This window comes from Vombatus ursinus, unplaced genomic scaffold (genome assembly GCF_900497805.2).
Source record: "Vombatus ursinus unplaced genomic scaffold, bare-nosed wombat genome assembly UNPS02014818.1, whole genome shotgun sequence".
NCBI classification, from domain to species: Eukaryota; Metazoa; Chordata; class Mammalia; order Diprotodontia; family Vombatidae; genus Vombatus; species Vombatus ursinus.
In genome coordinates, this window is record NW_020954596.1 from 62,008,394 (window position 1) to 62,023,017 (window position 14,624).

The window sequence follows — 14,624 nt, forward strand, 5'->3', positions numbered from 1 at the left end:
AGGACTTCAATTCAAGTTTTAAAAAATTCCAAGTCCAGTTGGTTTTGTGTTACAGATTTTGCTCATGAAATGATTAATGATATATCATATTTATATGTGTTAAAATCTGCATACTCCTTTTTTTTCTTTCCACCACCTCTGAACACACAGAAATCCTAGGTCTCTTCACTTTGCAAATGAGGAAACTGACACCCAGGAAGCTATGTAAGCCCAAGGTCACACAGGTCACCATAAATTGGTTCCAGAGCCAGAGATATGCTAGAACCAGCTCTAACTGGCTGGCAAGATAATTGTTAAATTTTCAGTGTGGGCATTTACGTTTCATAAATCTGCAAATGCTAAAAATCAGGGTTTGGCTTACTGTTTTGCTAGTGTTTTGACTTCAGAAAGTAATGGAGAAAATGTTAATAATGCAGGTTAGATTTAAAAGTGGGTCCTGTTAACATTTTTTTTAAAACTAGAGAACCAGTTGTTAAACATTTACCAGCACACCCCTATCCCAAACCAAAATCCAAGTCAGGGTAGAGCCTGGGAGGGATACCCTTGTGAGACTAGCTGCCATACTGGAAAGGAAGGATCAGAGAAATGAATTGAGTACTAGGAAAAAAAGAGGCCAGACCTAACTACCCTCCCGTGCAGCAAGGTATGATTAGTGGAGAGACAGAGTGAAGGATTTGGCTTTGGAGAATATGGGTTTGAATTGTGCCTTTATTACCCTCCCCCTGACCCTCCCCCTTATAGCAAATCACTTCCATTCTCCGGGCCTGAGTTTCCTCCTGTAAAAAGAAAAAAAATGACATGAAACAAAGAAAGAAGGGAGTTGCATTAGATGACGTCTGTATTGCCTTTAAGTAAATCTGTTAGCCCTTTGCTTGGTGACCTCGTGCTCTTGTTCGGGCCAGTAAAACCTACCACAGCTCCGGCAGGGTGCCCGGGCAGGGGATGGGGCGGGGGGAGGCAGCCCCGTCTGTTCACTTTGGACGCTCCGTGGGCCTCAAGCCGTTTCCCCCGACTCCAGTGAAACCTTACAGACTCATTTGCTGTGACGCTTGATCGTCCCTGCTGCCCTCGAGCCCTAAGTGAGGTCACCCCACGTCTGCCTACTGGTTTCAGTTCTCCCCTGTTCCTTGTTTCTTTACCTGCCTTTACCATTCAGGAAGAAGGATTACCTTGGTTCTCAGAAAAACAGAAACAGCTTACACACAGGGCCATCGATTTAAAGCTGTAAGTGGCCTTAGAGACTCCCTCGTCCAGGCCTTCTCATTCTGCAGACAAGAAAATGAGGACCACAGAGCTTGCCCGAGATCTCACAGCAGCAAGGAGCAAAGAGTCAGCATTTGAACCCAGGCCCTCTACCTCTAGATCTATTACTTTTCCCATTTTCTCATCCTGCCTCCAAATAAGGGATAGCAGTCTTGGGTGCATGTATGGATCCTAGGCCATTTTTCACAATTGACTGCAAGATTCCAGGGGGGCAGCTAGGTGGCGCAGTGGATAGAGCACCGGCCCTGGAGTCAGGAAGATCTGAGTTCAACTCCAGCCTAAATCACATAGCACTTACTAGCTGTGCGACCCTGGGCAAGTCACTTAACCCCATTGTCTAGCCAAAAAAAAAAAAAAGGATTCCAGGAATGCTCCATTAATTTCTCTGGACTCATAGAGTCATAGAACCAAAGAGTTGGAAGCGATGTTAGATTTCAAGTCTACCCTTCCATTTTACAGATGAGGAAACTGAGTCACAGAGAAGACAAATATAATGTTATATTAATATGATATAATAATATATTAACATGATATAATCAAATAATATTATCTAATGTAGATAATATGTCATAATATTATATAATGCACAATACTGTATTATAATACTATCATATAGTATCCTATTAAGTATCAAATCATATTATTACATTATATCATATTATAATAATAATTAGCATTTACATAGTGCTTTAAGGCTTACAAAATGCTATACAAATATTATTTCATTTGATCCTCACAAAAAACCTGAGAGGTAGGTGCTTATTATTATTCTCATTTTACAGACAAGGAAACTGAAGCAGACAGAGGTTAAGCTCCTTGCCCAGGGGTCATACAGCTGATAAGTGTCTTGGGCAAGATTTGAACTCGTATCTTCTTTACTGCGTTTCCCTTGAACTCTGTGCCACTTTGCTGCCTCAACTTTCTGACTCTTCTTTCCTTCTCCCTGATTTTAGACTGGTCATACTGTCCTGCTGGGAATGCTGGGAAAAGCACTACAGAAAATTAAGAAAAATAATCTGCAAGTATTTCTATAAATACTTAAGACTAACGTCTCTAGTCACTCCTCAAATCTGATTTATTACAGTGGAATTTGACATCCCCATTCTCTTCCTGTCTTCTGATATTCCCATTTGTGGCCTTTAGCTAAAGCCTGGGAAATGTGGACTGCTGTCTTGCAGCTGCGTTCCAGCCAATTCTGATGTTCTTTAGTTTTTTTTCATCAATTCTCCCTCTCCTCCAGGCTGTTGAGAACCCTGTTGTCAAGTTTTAAATTTACTCCTTCCACCAATGTCCCTGTCCCTTCGTTTGGATGTTCTAGACCAGAATTCTTAATATGGTATCTGTAAACTTGTTTTTAAAAAATATTTGATAACTATATTTCAGTATAATTCAGTATGTCCTTTGTAATCCTATTTATTTTATTTTACGTATTTAAAAACATTCTGAGAAGGGGTCCATTCCAGACTTCTAAATGGCTCCATGAGACAAACTTTCTCCATAGTCACAGGATCCTGGGAGCTACTTCAGGGAGAAGTTTAAGCCCTAATAGTTCTGTTTCCTCACTTCTGCTCTAGTCCATTATCTAAGTCAGAATCCTCCTCCTACCTCTTCTGTCAGTTCCATCTTCGAAGATCAAAGCTTTGACTTTCTCCTCTCTCTCCATTTGGGCCTAAGGGATTTTCTCCTCCATTAGCAACAGGATTTCTTCTACCTTCTGTTTTGGAATTATACATGCTCTTAATTCATCTGGCCCTTTGCTTGGGGCTTAAATCAAGTGAGAGCTTTCAGGACCTTGGTTTTTAGATCCTGACCCTTCAACTGAATGAGGCTCAGAGAGAGTGAGGCCTAGGGAGGAAGGGAAGATTTGTGGGAAAGTGAGGCCTAGGGAGAAAGGGAAGGATTGTAGGAAAGTGATAGGCACATTGAAAGCCATCATGCAGTGACTATTCTTGACTTTAGAGGATGATGGTGACCTCTTGTTAAAGAGATGGTAGATTATAGGTACAGAATGATGAATATGTTGTCAGATTTGACCAACATATTGGTTTGTTTTGCTTAAAACATCTTTTGTGTTATGAAGGGAGGTTCTATGGGGGGTGGAGGGGAGGGTTGAGGAGGTGTCACAGGGAGGTGACAGTACTGATTTTTAAAAAGCACCAAAAATGTTTATTTATGTAAAATAGGATTTTTTAAAAAGTACTAAGAATAGTTTTTCCTTAACCATATATGTCTTGCTTCTCTTTCTGACATCAGCATGACTTTTGAAGCTGCTGGAGTGCTGGCATTCTTCTAAGGGCCGGGTGTGGAGCCTGACTTCTTAAGAGAATATCCCTAATATGAATGATAGGGAGTTATAGGTTGGCCACCCAGGTGTCTAATTAACCTAGCTCACTAAACTCCTTTCTCTTTTTCCCTTTGGGGGTGGAGAGTAGAAGTTTTATCCACTAATACAAATTAATTCAAGGACCAGCCTGCAGTCATAAGCTAGGTGCCTGAGTGATACATGGAGATTATAGGATTTGGAGATGGAAGGGTTCTTAGAAATTATCTAATTCAAAATCCCAATTTATGGATGAGGAAACTGAGGCCTAAGGAGAGAAATGTCAAGGTCAAAGGTCACATAGATAGTAGGAAGCAAAGCAAATATTTTTGACTCTATGTCCATTATTCTTTCCACTACATGGAGGTGGGAAATTGGGGGTGAGAGGGCAAGAGAAAAATAGGTTTTTTGAAGAAACATACATTCGATTACACTCTAAGACAAAACCCCTTCTCAGAATAATGCTTTGTTGCTTATATTCGTAATATAAGGGAATGATAAATGTCAGTTAAAGGTTAGCAAAATTAAAGATGTAATTTTCCCCCAGCAATTTCACAGACCCTTATTGGAGATCAGTGTACCCCATGTTAGGAACCCTTGCTCTAAGATGTGATAGGTAGATTCAGGGACTCAGAGACCCCCAACTCATGGTATATGCATTTCTTTGCTCAAACAAGTATGTGAGTGGATTAGCCAGTCACTGTGATAGTACAAGTGTAAAGAGATGAGTCCTGTAAACATTAAAGAAGTCATTTGAGTTTGAGAGCACCGACTAAAATTTAATTAATAAGAATGAAGAGAAAGGTGAAAAATCTGGAAGAAAAAAAGTGGCTCAGCATGAGAGAGGAAACTTCCAAAAATGAGAGAGTTTGACTAGATGATGTCTAAGTTTCCTTCATTCTTTTACATTCTAGGATTCTGTGATGTGGAAATAACCCAGGTACTGATGGAGGGTGTAGTGACTGGAGGTGGAGAACAGAGCAGTTTGCTTGAGGAGTTGCCAAAAGTGGGAGAGGCAGCTCATTACCTCTATACATCATTGTGGTTTCTGTAACATACTTGTTGGGAAACAGTACCCTAAAATACAACCAGTCCTGTGTTTTGGTCTCTTGCATTGGGCAAAAATATTCTCTTATTGGGTTTTCTTATTCAATTTTTATCCTGCCATGCATTTCTATAAAAATAAATCTGGCCTTAAACATTTTATGCATAGGGGCATAAAATGTGTCTTCTCTATTTGTTTTCTCTACCCAAACACAAGACTGGGCAATGGTTGCTCATACAAAGATTGCTGCTGCTGATTTAACGTCATCTAGAAAATGTTTTCTGATGTGGGATATTACATAAACCAAGGTGGTTGCTATTGCATCTGACTTTCAGGCTGACTGTGGAGTCAGCCCTGAGACTGGTCTTTCCAGTGTGTGCTGCTGTACCTGCAGGAGAACCTGGTGTCCTGGGCTGGTCTCACATGGCTGACCCTGCTGCCTTTATTTTTTGTTTTGTTTTGTTGACCTAGTGTGAAAGAGATTCAGGTGTTGCCTGCTTCTCCACTGCCTGGCCTGGGCAGAGGGGAGATTAAGGTGAGTCTCTGACAAGCTTCTGGTCTTAGAAGGGTCAGAAAGGGAAGAGAATAAAGATGGAGTGAAAAATCTTGCCTCAGTTCCAAGTGGGAGTTGGAGATTTTTCTCCATATAAAAATGCCGGCCTTTGCAAGAGTAGGACAATGCCTGGCAGATCCCAACTGACCAAATGGTTGTGTTCTAAAATACAGTTGTGAATCAGTGGCTTGGAAGCAAATACACATAGTATTTAACCAGTCATTTAACAGGCATTTAATAAGTGTGTACTGTGTGCCAGGCACTATGCTAAGCGTTGAGGATACAAAAAAAAAAAGCAAAAATAGACCTATGGCTTCTAACTCACAAAAGTATATTTAATCCATGATATATATGCCTGAAGTATCATATTATATAGAAGATTACTTTCTTGTTCTTTGTATATTGAAAGATTTGTGTGGATGTTTAAGTTCACAATAAAAAGGGAAATTAGATAAATAAAAATAGAAGAGTACAATAGAACTGAGCTGCCATGTTTAAATCAGAAAATGTGTTCAAAGTTCCAACTTAGGAAATAAGAACTGTGTTCTCCCTCTCCCTCCCATGAGACTCTGACATCAAGCCAACAGGTAGTAGGAACAGGCATAGGGCACTGGCAGGGAGGGGACTCCAGGGAGGGCAAGAATGAGGATAGGGGAGGGGAAGAGCTCTGAGGAGCTGGGCCCAGTTCTCCAGGACGATCCCTTTTCTCAGGGTCCTAGGTTTTGATCTGCTGGCTTTCTTTTACATTGTGCCAATCTGTTGCCTCCAACCAGGGTTCTTCCTCTTTCTCCACCTCCCGTGGAACTTACGGTTGCAGATTTAGAGTTGGAAGGACCTTGGAGACCATTAAGTCCAATTCACTCATTTCACAAAGAAGAAACAAAAATATCCATTTTTGTAGATGATGGGATGGTTTGCTTAGAGAACCCTATAGAGTCAACTACATTAATTACAACAATAATTTTATCAAAGCTGCAGGATATAAAATAAATCCACATAAGTCAGGAGTACTTAAACTTTTCTATGACACAGACCATTTGGGCAGCCTGGTAAAACCCATGGACCCCTTCTCAAAATGTTCTTAAAGGGACAAAAATACATAGTATTACAAAAGAATAGGGAATACTGGAGACTCTCTGGCCTACCAAGAAAGAAGCCCCAAGGATGTTCAAAAACTCTTTGTGGTTTGTTTTGTTTTGTTTTGTTTTGTTTTGTTGTGGCTAGGCAATGGGGTTAAGTGACCTGCCCAGGCTCACACAGCTAGTGAGTGTTATGTGTCTGAGGCTAGATTTGAACTCAGGTGCTTCTGAATCCAGGGCCAGTGCTCTATCCACTGAGCCACCTAGTGCCCCCCCCTTTTTTTTGCTTTTTGATGAGGCAGTTGGGGTTAAGTGACTTGCCCAAGGTCACATAGCTAGTAAGTGTGAAGTGTCTGAGGGCGGATTTGAACTCAGGTCCTCCTGACTCCAAGGCCGGAGCATTATCCACTGCGCCACCTAGCTGCCCCTTCAAAAACTCTTGACAGAAAAGCTGAGCTACCCAGCTGGAGTAAGAAAGTAGTAACAGCCCAAAGCCCCTTTTCCAGCAAGGAGGAAGGAGAGTGTTGGTGTTTGAATATATCAACTAGCCGCCATTTCCCCAGGAATCTTATCTCTACTAGCATAAATCAGCACCAGTCACCAAGTCCAGGTTCCTTGTTTTCTTTCCCCAGTGGCTGTTCTTACCAGGCCCAGATTTAAAAAAAAATATGAAAATACAGTAGACTTTATTGGCTGGGAAAAGGCTCCCTCTGAGGTCCCACTGGGGTACCCAATTCTGCCCAGGGCCCCATCAATCTTCCTATGTATCTCCCCCCAATAAAACTGAGTCTCTTTACTGTCTTATGAGCTCCACGTTTCCTTGTACTGGGCTTTGGGTACTCTGAACCTTCCTAAATCTGTGTTAAGACAAAAAGAAATCAAGTATACTGAAGTGTAGTTATCAAAATGCTTTTTTAAAAAACAAGTTCACTGACCCCCCCCATTAGGAACTCTTGTCATAAATCAATCAGTATTCTGTATTTTACAATACTACAACAACAACAACCCACTGTTTAAGAATCTTCATAGGTAGCAGCACAAGTGGGGAAAGTGAATTATCAGGCCCTTCTAGCCCTATGATTCCCTGATTAAATATAAATAGCTGAGCCATGGTCTGCAAGCCTGGAGCCCCTTTGACCAGCAAACACGTAGAAGCCACAAATAAGGGATTGTTGCAGCCTTTTCTTTAAAGCTGCTTTGTCAGCTATTGTCTGGCAAAGATTCTGAACTAATAGCCAGGTTCTAAATGACTTTCCCTGTAACTAATATGTCAGAGCTAAAAAAGGGAGAGGAGTCAATGTTGCAGAGGGACTCTCTTTCAGGGGGCATTAGCAGTGCAAGGGTGATTTTCCAAGGCATCGTAATGACTGGCAGCTATGGAGGAGGGATGGAATGTCTTGGAGACCAAGAACAGCAGGCAAGAATTCCCATAACAAAAGAGGGCAAAATTACCCATGCAAATGCCTTGGTGGACCAAGACTTCTCTCAAAGGCGCCACTAAAAAAAAAAAAAAAAAAAAAAAAAAGAAAAGAAAGGAAAAAGGAGCAGCAGGCAAATAGGGTGAGTTTGGAATATAAGGGTGTCCAAAAGAGATCAGGCTTTCTCTGGAAGGAAGGAAATGGTTTGTTGTGGGGGAAAATGGTTCTTCATAATCTTCAGATCTTTAGAACTGTTTTAGAGCTGAGGACAGGAGGAGGCTTTCATTAGAAAGGATGCCCAACAACCAGGGGAGATTCAACAGCCAACTCCAACCACCAGTATATTCCTCTATAGCAGACCATACGATCCATGGATAGATTTCAGGAGATCCATAAATTTGGATGAGGAAAAATATTACATCTTTCTTTTCACTAACCTTTAACTGAGGTTTAGCTTTTCCTTCAATTGTTTAAAACCATTACTCTGAGAACAGGTCCATAGCACACAAAAACTTGAGAACCTTTGCTCTGTATGCATTTCCAAAGTCATAATTATAATTCATGCAAAGTTCAGTTCATTTTTGACTAAACCCTCAAAAGTTGGAAAATGCCAAGTGTGAGATTGTAGCACTCTTAATAATTCTAGCAACTGAAACCATTACTTTTGGGGTATGAAGACATAAAGTTGGAGCCCCACTTACACAAATTTGAGTTACACTGATTCACACATGCAAGTTTTATGTAGCATAACTAATGTTTCTATTTACACGACACAGTGGGCATCACCCATGTAGAAGGTTGCCAAAGGCAACACTGTAGGGAATTTCAGGGGCACTTGGCTGTCCACTAGGGCATTACACAAAATTCCAAAATAATTAGCTATCTCCTTACCTTGTACTTTTGGGTCTTCCCTTGCCCCAGTCCCCCAAGGGCCCAACGATACCTCTATACTAGACTTTGTCCAATGGTCACCTAGTATCTCCCCAAGTATCCATTTTACATTGATAATAATAATAATTCTGACCATTTTATCTAGGTGTTAAGTCAGCTGATGAGCTAGGTGGCACAGAGGATAGAGTACTGGACCTGGAGTCGGGAAAACTTGAGTTCGAACTGGCCTCAGACATTTACTAGCTGTGTGACTCTAAGCAAGTCACTTAGCTCTGTTTGTCTTGGTTTCCTCATCTGTAAAATGAACTGGAGAACTAAAAGGCAAACCATTCCAGCATCTTTGCAAGAAAACCCCAAATGGGATCATGAAGAGTTGGATATGACTGAACAACAACAAAGAGTAAAGAATAAATGACTACCAGTTTTAATCTCCCCTTCCAGAGGAAAAAAAAAAGATATTTTAAAACAAGGCTTTTAAAACAAATTAATTTCTAATTGGTAGAACTGGATAGGGTTTTTAAAAAAAAAAGTCTCAGGCCTTCTCATTTTATTCTGCTATTTGTAGGTGAGAGATATTTCCTAAATGTAAAGTCTGGGAGGCAGTGTGACATAGTGGAAAGAATGCTGGATTTGGAATCAGAACCCTGGACAAGTACTTTGCCACTTCAGGCTTACCTCTATAAAATGGAGGAGTAAAACTAAATTTCTAAAGTCCCTTCAGTATGATCATAGATTTGACTCTGGAAGAGATCTGAGAGGTTAACAAGTTTGGCCCCACCCTAATTTTACAGATTAGAAAACTGAGGACCAGAGAGATTGTGACTTACCCAAGGTCACACAACCAGGAATTGTGTGAGGGTGACCTTGACCTGGGTTTTCTGCTACCCGTGCTACCACACTGACTCTCTAAGAGAAGGTAGAACCATCACCCAAGCAAATTTCCAAAGTAGTGGAAGTTTCTCTTTTTTGCACTTCCCAGTTCCCTTTCCTACATGCCTCTCACCATCTTTCCCCACTTTTTGGTCTTTCTCTCATCTCCTGGAGTTCAGTTGTTTAGTCACCTTTCAGTCATGTCCAACTCTTTGTGACCCTATTTGGGTTTTCTCGGCAAAAAATACTGGAGTGGTTTGACATTTCCTTCTCCAGTTCATTTTCTAGATAAGGAAACTGAGGCAAATACAGTTAAGTGACTTGCCCAGGGTCCCACAGCTAAGTGTCTGAGGCCAGATTTGAACTCAAGAAGATGAGTCTTCCTGACCCCAGGCCCACCACTTTTCCTCCTAGTTGCCCCATTTCCTGGAGCCCCCTATCTAATTTGTAAATGATGAGCTTAATAAGTTCATTCATTCCATTATGGTATTTGTGTGTTTAAATCTACTTTTTAATGAAGTGAGATGATTGGGTCCTGGTCATAGGAGTATATTTCTTTCTTTGGGATTTTAAACATTTTTTGAAAGAAACATTTAGACTACCCACTAGGAAAGCCACAGCTTTTAGCTTCCTGTCTTAGCACTTAGCTGGTGTGTGATGTTTTCAAACTATTTCACAATCAATAAACAGTTCATTTCTGCCACATCTTTGTGAGAGGGCACTATCCTCATCATTTTCCAGAAGAGGACTTTGAAAGATAAAATAAACTTGTGCAAGGTCACATAAGCAAGTTTGGAGGACAACTTCAATGCGTGGGACCTCAAATGTTGTGCTGGAACCCCTTGGTCCTATTTGCAGTTGTAGCTTGAGAGCTCCCTTCTCCAGAAATCATTTACAGATCACCATCCAACCCATTAACCAAGAAGCAATCCTGCTTTAGAGTTAGAAGCTTTTTTTGCTCTACATCATCTTTCATCTTTCCAATAGCTCTGTAAGGTTGGCAAGGCAAGTATCATTCCCCTTTTAAAGATGGAAAATCTGAGTCTGAGAGAAGTTAAGTGACCTAACCTTAAGGTTAGATGGTCAATGAGGCAGGTCTAGAATCCAGTTCTGCAGACCCTTATGCAGGATCCTTTCTAATCCAACATGTGGTACAGTGTCTAACACACTTCTCTCCCTTCATCATGTATAGGTAGTTCTTTATTCATTTATTTCTGTTCATTATATGTTGGCTTTTCCTCTTCCCTATTAAACTATAAGCTTTCATGAGGGGAGAGACTGTCTTTTCTTGAGTGGGCATCCTAAAAGTGAGTACTAATCCTTCATCCTCTTTTCTCTATGAATACAGTTTTCCCCCATGGTAATCTCCTCTACATAACTTCAACTATTGCCTTTGTGGATGACTCCCCAGCTCCCCAGTTTATCTCCTAAGTGCTATACTCCTCTTAGGGCTCTGGATCCATATTTCCAGCAACCTATTGAACTTCTCCATTTGGTTGTCCTATGGCAATTCAAATTTAGCATAGGCATACCTCATTTTATTGTACTTCACAGATGTGTTTTTTTAAAAATTGAAAATTAAAAATTTTTTAAAATTTTAAAAATGTGTTTTTTTAAAAATTAAAAATTTTTAAAATTGTGATAACCCTGCATCGAGCAAATCTATGGGCACCATTTTTCCAACAGCACGTGCCAACATTGTGTCTCTGTGTCACATTATGGTAATTCTCACAATATTTCAAACTTCTTCGTTATTATTACATTGGTTATGGAGATCTGTGATCAGTGATCTTTGATGTTACTATTGTAATTGTTTTGGGACTCTGAGAACCAAGCCCATATAAAATGGTGAACTTAATTGATAAATATTATGTGTATTCTGATGGCTCCATTGACTAGCCTTCTCCCTCTCCTCAGGTATCCCTATTCCTTGACCCACAACAATATTGAAATTAGGCCAATTAATAACCCCTACAATGGCCTGTGAGCATTCAAGTGAAAGGAAGAGCCAATGGATGGGGCAAGCTTTATTGTTGTCTTATTTTAAGAAATTACCACAACCACCCCAACTTTCAGCAACCACCGCCCTGCTCAGTCAGCAGCCATCAACATCAAAGCAAAACGCTCCACCAGCAAAAGATTACAACTTTCTGAAGGCTCAGATGATGGTTAGCATTTTTTAGCATAAAGTATTTTTAATGAAGGTATGTATTGGTTTTTTTTTTAGGTGCAATCCTATTGCATTCTTAATAGACAACAATGTAGTGTAAACATAACTTTTATATGCACTAGGAAACAAAAAAATTTGTGTGACTTACTTTATTGTGATATTTGCTTTATTGTGGTAGTCTGAAACCAAACCCACAATATCTCCAAGGTATGCCTGTATGTTAAAAACCAAAACTGCTTATCTTCTCCCTTCCCACCCCACCCCCCACAACTACTCCTCCTACTGATTTTCCCGTTTCTGTTAATGACACCACCACCATTCTCCTAGTCAGTCATATTCCAAACCATGGTGTCATCTTTGACATCCTACTTCCCTCTCACCTCCTACCTATAACAATTTTTTAAGTCTTGCTGTAACAGGGATTCACCAACTCCTGTCTGACCTCATTTGCCTGTAATAACTAACTGTCTGAGGGCCAAGCACACTATGAAACTAGGGCTAGATGCAGGGATTTTTTCAAGAGGAATGGGCAGGGTTTGAAGAAGAAAGCCATAAGGAAGGACAGGATAGGGGAGCACCTACTTGTGGCTAAAAATAACATAAGCGTTGAGAGACAAAGATGACCCTCTCTTTGAAGAGTGGTTTTAGCTAGAGTAAGGAGAAAGAAGGGGTGGAGGATCAGTTACCAGAGAGGCAAGTGATCAAAGCCAAGAGATATCAGTAATCTCCTTACTAGCTATAGAAATCATGTTGAGAGAAGACTGTTTCCTACCTCTTTGAGTTTTTCTGAGAATCATTAAGTCCCCACTGGTGCCTATAAGAGATAATACCAATTTTATGCATTGGAGGATAGCCAAAGAATGAATATATTTCCTATTTATTTCTTGTGAGTTACCTTACTCTTTGTATTAATTAAATATCTTACTACCAGATTTGTGGTTCATATAAAGTCTTTGAATAAAGAATGCTCTGGATAGGGGCTTGAGCCATTATATGCATAAATTATCATCCAAAATAACCCACACTGAATCTGAAAGCAGTTGAGGACCTTGGTTACATTTGTGGGGTTCATGCAGAATATTAAAGAATATTCAGTTGCAGAAAGTAGGCTTTATTATGAAAATCTTCCTAAAAAATAGGACTTCCACCATAAGCAGTAGTGAGGTGCCCAACACTGGAGATCTTCAGAACAGATGATCACTTGTTGTGGATTTGGTAAAGGGGGTCCTTGTGCAGAGATACATTGGACTACAGGACCTCTGAGATCTCTGCTAACTTGGAGGTACTATGGCAATACAAAAATACACAAATGAAGAAGACAACCACCTAGAAAATGGGAATAAAATCAGAATGCATGTCTTACTTCAAAATATAATTTCATCGATCAAAGCATCTTTTCCATCAATTCAGACCAAAGTCTCTCTACACTTTAGTAGAGAGTTTTCCTAAGTAACTCTGGCTCCATAAAAATTATCAACTGGTGATGAGGCTCTCTGAACTTCAGGAGACAGCTAGAGTAACCTAAGAAGACTTTTTCGAACAGATGGAGAGTAAAGTGAGCAGAACCAGGAGAACAATTTATACAATAACAACATTATAAAGATAATTCTAAAAACCTTAAGAACTCTGATCAATGCAATGACCAGTTATGATAGAAGACTGAAAAGGAAGCTTGCTCCCCATGTCCTCACAGGTGTTGGACTCAAGTTGCAGAATGAGGCATACGTTTTTGGACATGGCCAACATGGAAATTTGTTTCATCTGACTGAATATTTATTGTAAGGGTCTTGTTTTTCTTTTTTCTTTTCGATGGGAGAAGGACATGGAAAGGATATAAAAAATGCTAATTAGTTGAAAAAAATTGAAGACATTTACAATGTCCATCACTTGCTCTTCAAATGTGTTGCCGTCTTTGAAGACTTTCCAGCTTGGTAAGATCTGCATGAGTTTGTGTTCAGGGGTCAGAGTTTTTGAGAATCTAGGGCCACCTACATGCCATGATCAAGTATTTAGGAAGTACTTCAATGAAAGTAAAAAATATAACACATTTATCAAATCAAACAAAACTTTACCATTTAGAATTTTCTTTGAACACTATGAGCAAAAATGCTTTAGCTGTTTTTATTCCTTATATCTCTCATTAGGTTTTGATGTTATTTTCTGCCCTTCTGAAGACAGAATAAAAAAAATGAGTTTGAATTGGCATAGAGGAAGGATATAGGAGAGAGCTTTTAGGAGGAGAGGCAAAATCAAGAAGGTGGAGTAGCAGGAAGAAGTGCAGCAGACTTCTTCTACTTCCCAACTCCTCCAAGCAGATCTGGAAAAGACACCTGAAGGAATCCTGATCAGGAACCCAGGAAAAAATCACAAGAAGTCATTTGTCCAGCCCAGATCATCATAAGAAAACAGACTGAGAGGTCTGTGAACACTGAGATAGTTTCTAGCCATGAATGGCAGCCTGGGGCATTCCAGTACAGAGGTAGGTTGTGTACCCAGGCAAGAGGACATCCCAGATCCAGGACGGAAGGTCCTAAAGTCTCTATTGTTCATCACCCAGTTGCAGGTTACAGATTCAGGATGTTCTAAAGGAGGGTCCTGCACCTAGGGGTAGCATTCCAGAGTGAAGCATGGTTGTAGGCTATGGGTACTTAGCACAATATCTATCAAGGAACAAATTTAGAAGTAGGCAGGGGCTGTAACCCCAGGACTAGAGCAGGGTCTCAGTTCTAGTCTCTAGACAAATATATTGAGGAATAATCAGGTCAAGAATCCCAGACTGAAGCGGAGTCTACATTTTTGTTACTCTAAACAAGCAGAGCTTTCCAGTTGAGTCCAAAAGCAGTTTATTTCTATTTACTTCAGGTGGAGTAAGCCCACAGGTGTGTGCTCAGATCTCAACTCAGGGCAGGAACTTGCAGAGAGAGCTTACACCAGGAGGGCAGGAATCAGACTTTGCCCTGTATCAGACCAGTTTGTGAATACTAAAAGCTTTCAGATCTCCAGCCTGAGCTGTTC